We start from the raw sequence: 14,484 nt of genomic DNA on the forward strand, positions 1-14,484 counted from the left end.
TTCATTAAGATAATCATCAAGACGAGTGTTTTTGAACTCGGTTCCATTATCACTCCTGATATGTTTGATCTTGATGCCGAAGTTCGTCGAGGCCCTTGAAGAAAATCGTTTGAAGATTTCCTGCACTTCAGTTTTATACACTATAATATGCACCCAAGTGTATCTGGAATAATCATCAACTATGACAAAGCCATATAGAGATGCTGCATTGGTTAGTGTGGCATAGTGAGTAGGTCCAAATAAATCCATATGAAGCAATTCAAATGGACGTGTAGTGGTCATGATGGTTTTGGAGGGATGCTTGGATCTGGTCATTTTCCCAGATTCACAAGCACCGCAGAGATGATCCTTGAGGAATTTGACTGATTCGATGCCAATGACATGCTTCTTCTTTGCAAGTGTGTGCAAATTCCTCATGCCTGCATGACCTAGTCTTCGGTGCCACAGCCATCCTTCTGAGGTTTTTGCTAGTAAGCAAGTGGCTGGTTGAGGACCTGTAGAGAAATCAACAATGTACAAATCCCCTCTTCTTACACCTTCGAAGACTTTGGATCTGTCAGATTCCATGATGACTACACATCTATATCTACCAAAGATAACAATCATATCAAGATCACAAAGCATCGAGACTGACATGAGGTTAAAACCAAGGGATTCAACAAGCATCACTTTGTCCATATGCCTATCCTTAGAAATAGCTACTTTGCCAAGTCCCAATACCTTGCTTTTACCTTTATCAGCATATGTGATTTGCTTCAGAGGTGATGGAGTTAGTGGCATATTCATCAGTAGGCTTTTATCACCAGTCATGTGATGTGTGCAGCCACTATCGAGAACCCACTCAGTATTTTTGGGTTTGTCATCCTGCAGATGAATTAGTACAGCTTACCATCTCATATGCTTCAGATTTGAAGAATATGATACGAATTTCATCAGTTCAGTGATTTCATCATAACAGAAATGTAAGGACGTGTGAAATATTTATGTTTCATCAATCATTAGCTTGCGTCCTATCAAGCGTTTCTCAGGTCTCCAGCAAATTCTTCAGATGATGATTTTCATCTGGAGACCTGACCTGCAGAAGTGATTAGTTTGATTTCTTCACCACCCACATCTGAAGGGGTGGCAAAGCGTTCATCATCCTGCGAGCACCATATGAGAAAGGGGGCATTGAAGCTAATGCACTTCTCTTCATAGTAGGGGGGTTAAAGTACTCATATGAGTATGCAGAGAACTGGTTTGAGGATTTATGAACATAATGATTTGAGGAGTAGCGCTCATAATCATATTCCTTGTAGTTTCCCTGCATGTTAGACGCATAAGCATGGGTACGAGCATAGTTTTGACCAGTTGAGGATTTTGATCCTCTTGAAGACTTTGGTCCTCCTGAGGAATTTGATCTGGGGTTCAGATTCTTCAGAGGTGATGTCATGAGGACATTCACTTGAACATTTTCAAGACAACTTTTGGGAACCCAGATTTTCCTCACAGGAGGGCCATTCCTCCAGTTAGTTCCAACATATCGAGCAAATACTTCACCAGATTGATTTTTGAACAGTTTATAGTTGGAATCAAATGACTCATCCGAGGGATAGGATAATTCACATGAGAAGCCAGTTAGATTAGATGCATCAAAAGGAGGCCCAGTAGCAGCAACCCATGAGGTTTTGGGATACTGCTCAGGTTTCCAATAAGATCCATCAGCATTCAATTTCCTCTCAAAGGCAATTCCTTCTTTCCTCGGGTTCCTGTTCAAGATCTTCTTTTTTAGCACATCAGAAAGGGTTTGGTGTCCTTTGAGGCTTTTGTACATGCCTGTCACGTACAATTCCTTCAACCCTGTATTTTCATCAGTAACATTTGTGTTTTCCTCAAGTGAGGAAATAGACACAGCAGGTGCAGTTGAAGAATTTGTAGCATTTGATGATTCTGGTGAGGAATTAGCAGTTTCACGTTCAATGCATTTAAGACATGGAGGAATTAATTCAACTTGACTAGCGCTAATCTGTTGAGCTAGTAATGCATCATTTTCCATACGAAGATCATCATGAGACATCCTCAGCTTCTCAAGATCAAGCTTTCTTTGAAGGAATTCGTAGGAAAGCTTCTCATGATCAGTGAGGAGTGTATCATGACGATCCTGAAGATTATCAAATCTAGGCTGAAGATTTTTCATGTCATCAGCGAGGATTTGATTAAGATTCATTTCATCATTCAACAGATCATCACTTTTGTCTAGCAGTTTTTGAAGCTTTTCAAGAGCAGTTTGTTGTTTAGTGGCAATGATGGCAACTTTACTGTAACTGGGTTTTTTGTAATCATCATGTTCACAGTCACTTGAATCAGAGGAGGAGGCATTATTTGATACCTTTGAACCTTTTGCCATGAAGCAATAGGTTGGAGCGAAGTCATCAGCATAGTCATCAGTATGGATGGTGCAATCATTTTCTTCAAGATTGAAGATTGACTTGCTGACGAAATTGGTTGCTAGTGCAAGACTAGCCTGTCCGGATTCTGAGTCTTCTCCAGAGCCTTCTTCTTCATCACATTCCTCTGATTCTGCCTCGGAATCCATTTCCTTGCCAATAAGTGCCCGAGCCTTTCTGAAGCTAGTCTTCTTGTGTGAAGAGGACTTTGAAGATGAGGATTTTGAAGATTTCTTCTTCTTCTTTGAGTCATCAGAACTATCATCCTTGTATTTCTTCTTCTTTGATTCCTTTCCCCAGCGGGGACAATCAGCAATGTAATGACCTTATTTCTTGCACTTGTGACAGGTCCGTTTCTTGTAATCCTCAGATGCAGATTCTGATTTCCTCATGTCTCTTCTTGATGATTTACCGAACTGGCCTCGTCGGGTAAATCTCTGGAATTTCCTCACAAGCATTGCAAGCTCCTGACCAAATTCTTCAGGGTCACAACTGCTGTCATCTGTATCTTCTTCTTCAGATGAGGAAATTGCTCTTGCCTTCAGTGCACGTGGTCTGGAATAGCTTTGTCCATATAGATCTCTCTTTTCTTCTAGCTGGAATTCATGAGTATTTAGCCTTTCGAGGATATCAGCTGGATCTAGCATCTTGTAGTCTGGTCTTTCTTGAATCATCAGAACTAGAGTGTCAAATGAAGAATCTAAGGATCTCAGCAGTTTCTTCACAACTTCGTGATCAGTGATGTCTCGAGCTCCCAGTGCTTGCAGTTCATTTGATATGTCAGTGAGGCGATCAAAGGTGTCTTGGCAGCTTTCATTGTCATGTCTCTTGAAGCGATTGAAGAGATTGCGAAGAATATCAACACGAGAGTCACGTTGGGTTGATACTCCTTCATTTACCTTGCACAGTCTCTCCCAGATCAGTGTTGCAGAGCCCAAGGCACTTACTCTTCCAAACTGGCCAGGGCTCAGATGACCACAGATGATGTTCTTCGCTTGAGAATCGAGTTGCTTGAATTTCTTCACATCAGCCACAATGACACTGGCAGAGATGATGGGGACTCCATTTTCCACAATATACCAGAGATCATTATCAATAGCTTGTAAATGCATTTGCATTTTGTTCTTCCAGAAGGGAAAGTTCTTTCCTTCGTAGGTAGGACATGCTGCAGTCACCTTAAACATCCCTGCAGTCGACATAACTCAAACTCCAGGTGGTTAAACCAAAATCACACAGAACAAGGGAGTACCTTGCTCTGATACCAATTGAAAGTGTGTTATATCGACTAGAGGGGGGTGAATAGGAGATTTTTAGAATTTCATCACTGAGGAAATTTATTTTGAGGAAATTCCTCAATGATGACTAACTTACAGCGGAAACAGTTAAGGATCAGTCGTGCAAACGTTCACAACAGCAGTATTACAGAGTGAAGATTGTGAAAACAGATTGCACAGTAAGCAGGCACGCAGAATACAGATGATGATTAACTCAAGTGAAGAATTTGGGGTTGAGGAAATTCAGAGAAAGTCTTCAGCAAATTCTTCAAACAGTCACAGTGAAAGTCATCAACACATAATACAGAGAATGTAAAGAGTTGAGGAATTAGAACCCGATTCTTGGTGAAGACTGTTGTTGATGACCCAGTTCCAACTGCTGTGACAGTTGTATATCTGGTTTGGAGCGGCTTGGTGTTGAAACCAAAGGACACCCAGTCCCGGGACACACAGTTCCTACCGTATTCTCCTTGAGCTAAGGACACACAGTCCTCGCCCAACACTCGTGGTAAGTCTTCAGGGCAGACTTCCAAACCCTCACAAACTCGGTCACCCAGCGATCCACAATTGACTGCTGGATTGCTCTAGACCATGACGCCTAACCGTCTGGAGGATGCACAGTCCTCAAAGGTAAAAGGCTTCAGTCCCACACAGGAACAACTTCTTCAGTGATGCTCAATCACTAGGTTTGGTTTGTGGTTTCGGTGGGTGGTGTATTTCCTCACTGATGATTTACTCTCGAAGGCTCTAAGGAATTTGGGTTGCTCTTATGACAAGTGTCAGTTTCTAACGGAGTAGCCAACCAGCTAGTGGTTGTGGGGGGTGGCTATTTATAGGCTCGGAGCATCCCGACATGATTTGACACTAATGCCCTTAAATAATATGGCCGTTGGAGTGGATAAGACCAATGACTTGGCGTGGTTATCGAAACGTTCGGAACCCTCAACTGTGAGAGTCCTCATGTCACTCATATTCCTCACTTGAGGCTTTTGGTAGGATTTGGCTTGGGTTGAGCATCATGAGGAAATCCATTCCATAGTGTTACTTTGACCCCCTTTAACAGTACGGTGTTCCTATTCATCAATTGCAAAGAAAGTAAAACAGAAAACGTAAATCTTCACGCTTCAATTTCTTCAGAAACATTTTCTTCAGGAACCACCGATATTCTCAATATCAATATCTTCATGAAGAATATCAATTTCATCGCAGATTCCTCGCGATTCATTTCTTCAGCTTCAGACCAATTTCTTCAACTGAAGATATACATTTTTAGGGGTCGATATTCTTCAAATATCTCAAACTCCTCAATGACTTATAGATCCTGTGTATACTCACAAACACATTAGATACTTAACCTATAAGTCTTCAAACCACCAAAATCACTAAGGGGCACTAGATGCACTTACAGGTAGTACCTCTTATCATCGGTAGTACCGCTCCCTGGAGCGGTAGTACCGCTCTGATGCGGGTTGAGTGACTAGGTAAAGGTTTGATTTGTTCCCCCACTATATAAGGGGGTTCTTCTTCCCCAAGAATACCACCTTTCCCAACCCTAAGCTCCATTGTCACTCCAAGCTCCATTTTCACCCGATCTCTCTCCCTGGCCAACAAAATTTGTTGATACTTTAGGGTTTGCTTGAGAGGTCTTGAACTACACTTCCACCAAGAGAAATTTGATTCCCCTCACCAATCCCTCATGGATCTTGTTACTCGTGGGTGTTTGAGCATCCTAGACGGTTGAGGTCACCTCAAAGCCATATTCCATTGTGGTGAAACTTCGTGGTTTCGTTGGTAGCCTACAATTCAGTTGTGGAGATTGCCCCAACCTTGTTCATAAAGGTTCGGTCGCCGCCTTCAAGGGCACCACTAGTGGAATCACGACACCTCGCATTATGTGAGGGCATGGGGAGAATATGATGGCCTTAGTGGCATCTTGGGGAGCATTGTGCTTCCACACCGCTCCAACGGAGATGTACTTCCCCTTAAAGGGAAGGAACTTCAGAAACACATCCTCGTTTTCATCGGTTCGACTTGTAGTTACTTCTTACCTTTACTTGTATTAGTTACTTACTTGTTTTTATTGTTGCTAGCATCATATAGGCTACTCACTTAGTTGCATATCTAGACAACCTATTTGTTTCTAAAATTAATTTGTTAAAGAAAAGTTTAAAATTGTTAGTTTCCTATTAACCCTGCTACGGCAACAAACAACAGCGCTAGAAATTGACACGTTGACGAAGACTGGGCTTGCGTTGGTTTTTCCCTTGAAGAGGAAAGGGTGATGCAGCATAGGAGCAGTAAGTATTTCCCTCAGTTTGAGAACCAAGGTATCAATCCAGTAGGAGAATCTCGTCAAGTCCAAAGTACCTACACAAACACAAAAGAGCTTGCACCCAACGCTGTAAAGGGGTTGTCAATTCCTTCAAGATTGTTTGCAAAGTGAGATCTGAAGGCGGAAAGTGCAATGAAGTAAAAAGTGTAAGGCTGAAAATATAGTGTGGAGTAGACCCTGGGGGCCATAGTGTTGACTAGAGGCTTCTCGCAAAATAGCAAGTATTACGGTGGGTGAACAAATTACTATCGAGCAATTGATAGAACCGCGTAAACTCATGACGATATCTAAGGCAATGATCATACATATAGGCATCACGTCCGAGACAAGTAGACCGATACTTTCTGCATCTACTACTATTACTCCACACATCGACCGCTATCTTGCATGCATCTAGTGTATTGAGTTCATGACAAACAGAGTAACGCCTTAAGCAAGATGACATGATGTAGAGGGATAATCTCAAACCAATGATGAAAACCCCATCTTTTTACCCTTGATGGCAACAACACGATGCGCGCCTCGCTACCCCTTCTGTCACTGGGTGAGGTCACCGCACGGTATGAACCCAAAACCAAGCACTTCTCCCATTGAAAGAATCATAGATCTAGTTGGCCAGACAAAACCCACAACTCGAAGAGAATTACAAGGATATGAAATCATGCATAAGAGAGATCAGAAGAAACTCAAATAAGATTCATAGATAATCTGATCATAAATCCACAATTCATTGGGTCTCGACAAACACACCGCAAAAGAAGATTACATCGGATAGATATCCATGTAGATCATGGATAACTTTGTATTGAAGATCCAAGAGAGAGAAGAAGCCATCTAGTTACTAGCTATGGACCCGTAGGTCTATGGTGAACTACTCACGCATCATCGGAGAGGTCATGGTGTTGATGAAGAAGTCCTCCGTGTCCGAATCCCCCCTCTGGCAGGGCACCAGAATGTGCCCCAGATGGGATCTTGCGGAGACAGAAGCTTGCGGCGGCGGAAAAGTACTTTTGATAATCTCCTGATATTTTGTGGAATTTTTTGGGATATATAGGCGCAAACCCTAGGTCAAAGGAGGTCTAGGGGGGCCAGAAGCATGTGGGCCGCGGCCTCCCCCTGGCCGCGGGGTCAGGGCTTGTGGGGCCCCTGGGCCCCCCTGCCTTGGCTCTCAAGTCTCCTCATCTTCTTCCGTTACGGAAAAAATCTTTTCAGGGATTTTATTCCATTTGGACTCCATGTCAAAATCTCCTCTGAAAGGGGTTAAAAACATGGAAAAAACACGAACTGGCACTTGGCACTGAGTTAATAAGTTAGTCCCAAAAAATATATGAAAGGCATGCAAAACATCCAAAGTTTGACAAAATAATAGCATGAAACCATCAAAAATTATAGATACGTTGGAGACGTATCAAGCATCCCCAAGCTTAACTCCTGCTCGTCCTCGAGTAGGGAAGTGATAAAGAATGATATTTTAATGTGGAATGCTACCTAGCATAGTTGTCCTTTGAAACTTCTTTCACGTAACATGAATGTTTAGATCCGTAAGATTCAAAACGATAGTTTGCTATTGACATGAAAACAATAATACTTCAAGCAAACTAGCAAAGTAATCATGAACTTTCAAAATAACAAGGCCAAGGAAAGTTATCCCTACAAAATCATATAGTCTGGCTATGCTCCATCATCCTCACACAACTAATATAAATCACGCACAACCCCGGTATTGGCCAAGTAATTGTTTTCGCACTCTTACTTTCTCAAACTTTTTATAACTATCACGCAATACATGAGCGTGAGCCATGGATATAGCACTATAAGTGGAATAGAGTGTGGTAGTAGTTGTGAGACAAAAAGGGAGGAGATGGTCACATTGACTCGGCGTATCAAAAGGCTATGGAGTTGCCCATTTATAGATATCAATGTGAATGAGTAGGGATTGCCATATAAGAGATGCACTAGAGCTATAAGTGTGTGAAAGCTGAAGAGGAGAACTAGTGGGTGTGCATCCAACTTGCTTGCTCACGAAGACCTAGGGCAATTTTGAGGAAGCCCATCATTGGAATATACAAGCCAAGTTATATAATGAAAATTCCCACTAGCATATGGTAGTGACAAAGCAGGAAGCTCTCAATCATGAAGAACATGGTGCTATTGTGAAGCAGAAGTGTGGAAAAAGATAGTAGCATTGTCCCTTCTCTCTTTTTCTCTCCTTTTTTTATTTTTTTTATTTGGGCTCTTAGGCCTCTCTTTTTTTCTTTCTCTTTTATTTTTTTTATTTTTGGTCTCTTTGGCCTCTTTTTTTATTTATTTTTCCTCACATGGGAGAATGCTCTAATAGTGATGATCATCACACTTTTATTTACTCACAGCTCAAAGCTTAGAATGATGATGACTCTATAGGAAATGCCTCCGGTAGTGTACCGGGATCTGCAACGATCTAGCATGGCGTATGATGTTGAAACATCTCGCTAGCTATCTTACGATCATGCAATGGCAATATGAGAGTGACGGCAAAAGTCATGAGACAGAACGGTGGGAGTTGCATGGCAATATATCTCGGAATGGCTATGAAGATGCCATAGTAGGTTGGTATGGTGGCTGTTTTGAGGAAGGCATATGGTGGGTTTGTGTACCGGCGAGAATTGCGCGGCACTAGAGATGCTAGCAAAGGTGGAAGGTGAAAGTGCATCTATACCATGGACTCACATTAGTCATGAAGAACTCACATACTTGTTGCGAAATTTTTTATTAGTAATCAAAACAAAGTGCTAAACGCATACTCCGAGGGGAAGGGTTGGTAGGTGTTAACCATCGCGCGATCCCGACCTCAACACAAAGGATGACAATCAATAGATCAATTATGCTCCGACTTCCTAACATAGCGGTTCACCATACGTGCATGCTACGGGAATCACTAACTTCAATAGAAGTATTTTTAGATTCACAACACCCTACTAACATAGCTCTTATTATTACCGAATCCACGTCTCAAAACTAATTGAGAGGAATCAAGACTTCTGTTTCTACTCAATGCACATGAAGATGGAGGTTTTTGTATCATCTTTGGGTACCTATCACTTTTGGGACTACTTTAATTGCATAAGCCAACTACCAAGTCATGCACCACCGTGCTCTAAAAGATATAAGTGAAGCACATAGAGCAAAAGTATCTAGCTCAAAAGATATAAGTGAAGCACTATGAGCAAAAGTATCTAGCAAAAATCACGATGAGTGCATGTCTCTCTCTCTCAAAAAGGTGTGCAGCAAGTATGATTGTGACACAACAAAAAGAAAAGACTCCTAAGATACAAGACGCTCCAAGCAAAACACATATCATGTGGTGAATACAAATATAGCTCCAAGTAATGTTACCGATGGATTGAAGACGAGAGAGGGAATGCCTTCCCGGGGCATCCCCAAGCTTAGGATTTTTAGTGTCCTTGAATTTGGCTTGGGATGCCTTGGGCATCCCCAATCTTGAGCTCTTTCCACTCCTTATCTCTTTGTCCATAAGAACATCACCCAAAACTTGAAAACTTCACAACACAAAACTTAAACAGAAACTCGTGATAACATTAGCACAAGAAAACAAACTACCACATCTTTTGATACTGTAGAAAACTTGAATTCCATCTATATTGTTGTTGGGCTACTGTATTCTCACTTTTCCATGGCTATTACCCCCCCCCCCCCATACTAACCATAGTTTCATCAAAACAAGCAACCAACTCAACAAAAACAGAATCTGTCAAAAACAGACCAGTCTGTAGCAATCTGGATACTATACTTCTGGTATCCCAAAAAATCTGAAAAATTATGACGGCCTGGGCAAAAGGCATATCAACCAGCAGCAAAAAGAATCAACTCAAAATCTCTTTCTGAATAAAAATGAAAAATCATCTCGGGAGCGAAAAGTTTCTGTCTTTTTCCAGCAGGATCAAACAACCATTACCAAGACTAGTCGTAAAGGTTTTGCTTGGCTCAAACACAAAAAACACAATCACAGCAGAATTGTGATGGTGTGGACGCAACAAAACAGAAAGAAAAAGATAAATTCATTGGGTTGCCTCCCAACAAGCGCTATTGTTTAACGCCCTTAGCTAGGCATAAAAGCGATAGAATCACGTATCGTCGTCTTTGGTGCTCAAACCATAAGTGGCCCTCATCATGGATTCATAAGGCAATCATATTTTCTTTCTAGGAAAGTGTTCCCTGCCCTTCCTTAAAGGAAATTGAAATCTAATATTCCCTTCCTTCATATCGATGATAGCACCGATAGTCCTTAGGAAAGGTCTACCAAGAATAATAGGGCATGTAGGATTTTAATCAATGTCAAGCACAATGAAATCCACGGGTACATAGTTCCTATTTGCAATAATAAGAACATCACTGATCCTTCCCATGGGTTTCTTGACAGTAGAATCAGCAAGATGCAAATTAAGAGACCACTCTTCAATCTCATTAAAACCCAGAACATCACATAAAGACTTTGGGATCGCGGAAACACTAGCACCCAAATCACACAAAGCATTGCATTCATAGTTTTTTATTTTGATTTTGATAGTAGGTTCCCACTCATCATGAAGCTTTCTAGGGATAGAGACTTCCAATTCAAGTTTCTCTTCAAGAGATTTTATCATAGCTTCGACGATATGATCGGTAAACGCCTTGTTTTGGCTATAAGCATGTGGAGAGTTTAACATGAATTGCATCAAAGAAATGCATTCAATCAAGGAGCAACTATCATAATTGAATTCCTTGAAATCCAAGGTAGTAATTTCATTACTACTCAAAGTTTTAACATCTTCTACTCCACTTTCAATGCTTTTAGCATCAAGGTAGATGGACCCTGAATCATTGGAGCACTTTTCAACCAAAGTGAGTTCATATCCAGCCCCATAATCATTAGGTTTGACACAAGAAAACAAATATTCAATGCGAGTCACACCAAGCACTTTAAGATCTTCGTGATTCTCATCACGAGAACACGCCTTTTTAAGCCATTCACGTCTAGCACGAATTTGGGCGGTTCTTTCTTGGCTCTCAATCATGGAAACACGCATAGCTTTCAAAGTTTCATCCATGTTGATTTTAGGAGGATCACATCTAACTTTCAAAGCATCAACATCACTAGACATTCTATCAACGCTCTTAGCCAAATTGTCAATTTTGAGTAGCTTTTCCTCTATTGACGCATTGAAAATCTTTTGAGAGTTGATGAACTCTTTGATATTACTCTCTAGATCAGAGGGTAATCTATTGTAATTTCGATGAGTATTGTTGTAGGAGTTGCCAAAGTTATTAGAGGAGTTACTAGGAAAAGGCATAGGAACATAGTTTCCTCTATAAGCATTATTGTTGCCAAAGTTATTCCTACCAACAAAATTAACGTCCAAGCCAGCGTTGCTACTCTCAATCAAATAAGACAAGGGCATATCATTAGGATCTAAAGGAGCACTTCTACTAGCAACCAAATTCATTAACTCATCCATCTTAGCACTCAACGAGTTAATTTCTTCTATAGCGTGTACCTTCTTACTAGTAGGTGACCTTTAAGTGTGCCACTGAGAGTAGTTCACCATGATATTGTTTAGGAGCTTTGTGGCCTCCCCTAACGTGATTTCCATGAACGTTCCACCTGAGGCGGAGTCCTAGATATTTCTAGAAGCGAAATTCAAGCCAGCGTAAAAGATTTGTATAATCATCCAAAGACTCAAGCCATGGGCGGGACAATTTCTAATCATTAATTTCATTCGCTCCCAAGATTGTGCAACATGTTCATGATCAAGTTGCTTGAAATTCATGATATCATTATGGAGAGAGATGATCTTAGCCGGCGGAAAATACTTGGATATATAAGCATCTTTACACTTATCCCAAAGAATCGATACTATTTTTGGGCAAAGAAGAAAACCAAGTTTTTGCGCGATCTCGCAACGAGAAAGGAAAAAAGCTTCAATTTAATCACGTCATAATCCACATCTTTCTTCTTTTGCATATCGCAAAGCTCAATGAAGGTATTGAGATGGGATGCGACATCTTCATTAGGAAGGCCAAAGAATTGCTCTTTCATAACAAGATTCGGCAAAGCGGCATTGATTTCGTATGACTCCGCACTAGTGGCGGGAGAAATCGGAGTACTAATAAAATCATTATTATTAGTATTCGAGAAGTCACAAAGTTTGGTGCCTTCATTCATGGTGATTTCAGCAAGCAAGCAAGCACACAAGCGAACAAAGAGCAAGCGAGAAAAAAGGGCGAACGAAAAGGCGAACGAAAAAGGCAAATTGGTGAAGTGGGGGAGAGGAAAATGAGAGGCAACTGGCAAACAAAGTAAATGCAAGAGATGAGTTTGCGACACCTACTTGGGTGAGTTCTTGAATTGATCCTCCCCGGCAACGGCGCCAGAAATTCTTCTGCTACGGCAACAGACAACAGCGCCAGAAATTGACACGTTGAGGGAGAATGGGCTTGCGTTGGTTTTTCCCTTGAAGAGGAAATGGTGATGCAGCACAGGAGCAATAAGTATTTCCCTCAGTTTGAGAACCAAGGTATCAATCCAGTAGGAGAATCTCGTCAAGTCCAGAGTACCTGCACAAACACAAAAGAGCTTGCACCCAATGTTGTAAAGGGGTTGTCAATCCCTTCAAAATTGTTTGGAAAGTGAGATCTGAAGGCGGAAAGTGCAACGAAGTAAAAAGTGTAAGGCTGAAAATATAGTGTGGAGTAGACCCTAGGGGCCATAGTGTTCACTAGAGGCTTCTCTCAAAATAGCAAGTATTACGGTGGGTGAACAAATTATTGTCGAGCAATTGATAGAACGGCGCAAAGTCATGACGATATCTAAGGCAATGATCATACATATAGGCATCACGTCCGAGACAAGTAGACCGATACTTTCTGCATCTACTACTATTACTCCACACATCGACCGCTATCCAGCATGCATCTAGTGTATTGAGTTCATGACGAACAGAGTAACGCCTTAAGCAAGATGACATGATGTAGAGGGATAATCTCAAACCAATGATGAAAACCCCATCTTTTTACCCTTGATGGCAACAACACGATGCGTGCCTCGCTACCCCTTCTGTCACTGGGTGAGGTCACCGCACGGTATGAACCCAAAACCAAGCACTTCTCCCATTGCAAGAATCATAGATCTAGTTGGCCAGACAAAACCCACAACTCGAAGAGAATTACAAGGATATGAAATCATGCATAAGAGATATCAGAAGAAACTCAAATAAGATTCATAGATAATCTGATCATAAATCCACAATTCATCGGGTCTCGACAAACACACCGCAAAAGAAGATTACATCGGATAGATCTCCATGAAGATCATGGAGAACTTTGTATTGAAGATCCAAGAGAGAGAAGAAGCCATCTAGTTACTAGCTATGGACCCGTAGGTCTATGGTGAACTACTCAGGCATAATCGGAGAGGTCATGGTGTTGATGAAGAAGCCCTTCGTGTCTGAATCCCCCCTCCGGCAGAGCACCAGAACGTGCCCCAAATGGGATCTTGCGGAGAGAGAAGCTTGCGGTGGTGGAAAAGTACTTCCGATGATCTCCTGATTTTTTTGTGGAATTTTTGGGGATATATAGGCGCAAACCCTAGGGCAAAGGAGGTCCATGGGGCCCACAAACCTTTGCTCCCCCATACTCCACTATGGGTGAGCATCTTTAACACATCTTCACAAGTCCATTGCCACCACAATTGATGACAAGCTTCAAGCATGATCACTTCATGATGCTCCACTTGAACTTGCACACCGCAATATTCCATGGGTTGAATGAGATCTTCCTCTTGACGCAAGCCCATGGAAACACACCTAACCCCACACAGAACTCTCACGAAGACCATGGGTTAGTACACAAAGCGTAATGGACAATGCTCACCATACCATGGGATCACTTGATCCCTCTTGGTACATCTCGTATGATTTGTGTGTTGACGATCAACCTTGTGTATTTATGAACAATCTTTGGATAAAACCTTGAATACCACCTTGGTCATCATATAAACTCCTTGAAACCAACAGATGGACTTCGGGAAGTGCCCATGGACAAATCCTTCGAATATAACTTAAGGCAACCATTACTCCATAGGGATTGTCATCAATTACCAAAACCACATATGGAGAAATATGCTCTAACACATGGTCCTCCCGCGTTGCCAGCTGTTGCGACCTTGCCGCCTGCTCGGTTAATCCAGTGTGTCGCCGCTAATGCAGAACATGAACTCACGCGTGCTACACGCACTCGAATCTCGCCCTCAACTAGGCGTTGTCTGACCTAAAGCACGCGTGCCGCTAGCTGCTAATGGCTTGCGAGCGACGGACTCCTTCAATCTTGTGCATCAACGGATGCCCGCAAAGCATTCTGACGACTCGCGAGTTGTGGTTGCCGATGCTCTTTTTCTCTCGTACCCTTTGAACGGGTTGTG

This window comes from Hordeum vulgare, chromosome 3H (assembly GCF_904849725.1).
Source record: "Hordeum vulgare subsp. vulgare chromosome 3H, MorexV3_pseudomolecules_assembly, whole genome shotgun sequence".
In the NCBI taxonomy this organism is placed as follows: Eukaryota; Viridiplantae; Streptophyta; class Magnoliopsida; order Poales; family Poaceae; genus Hordeum; species Hordeum vulgare.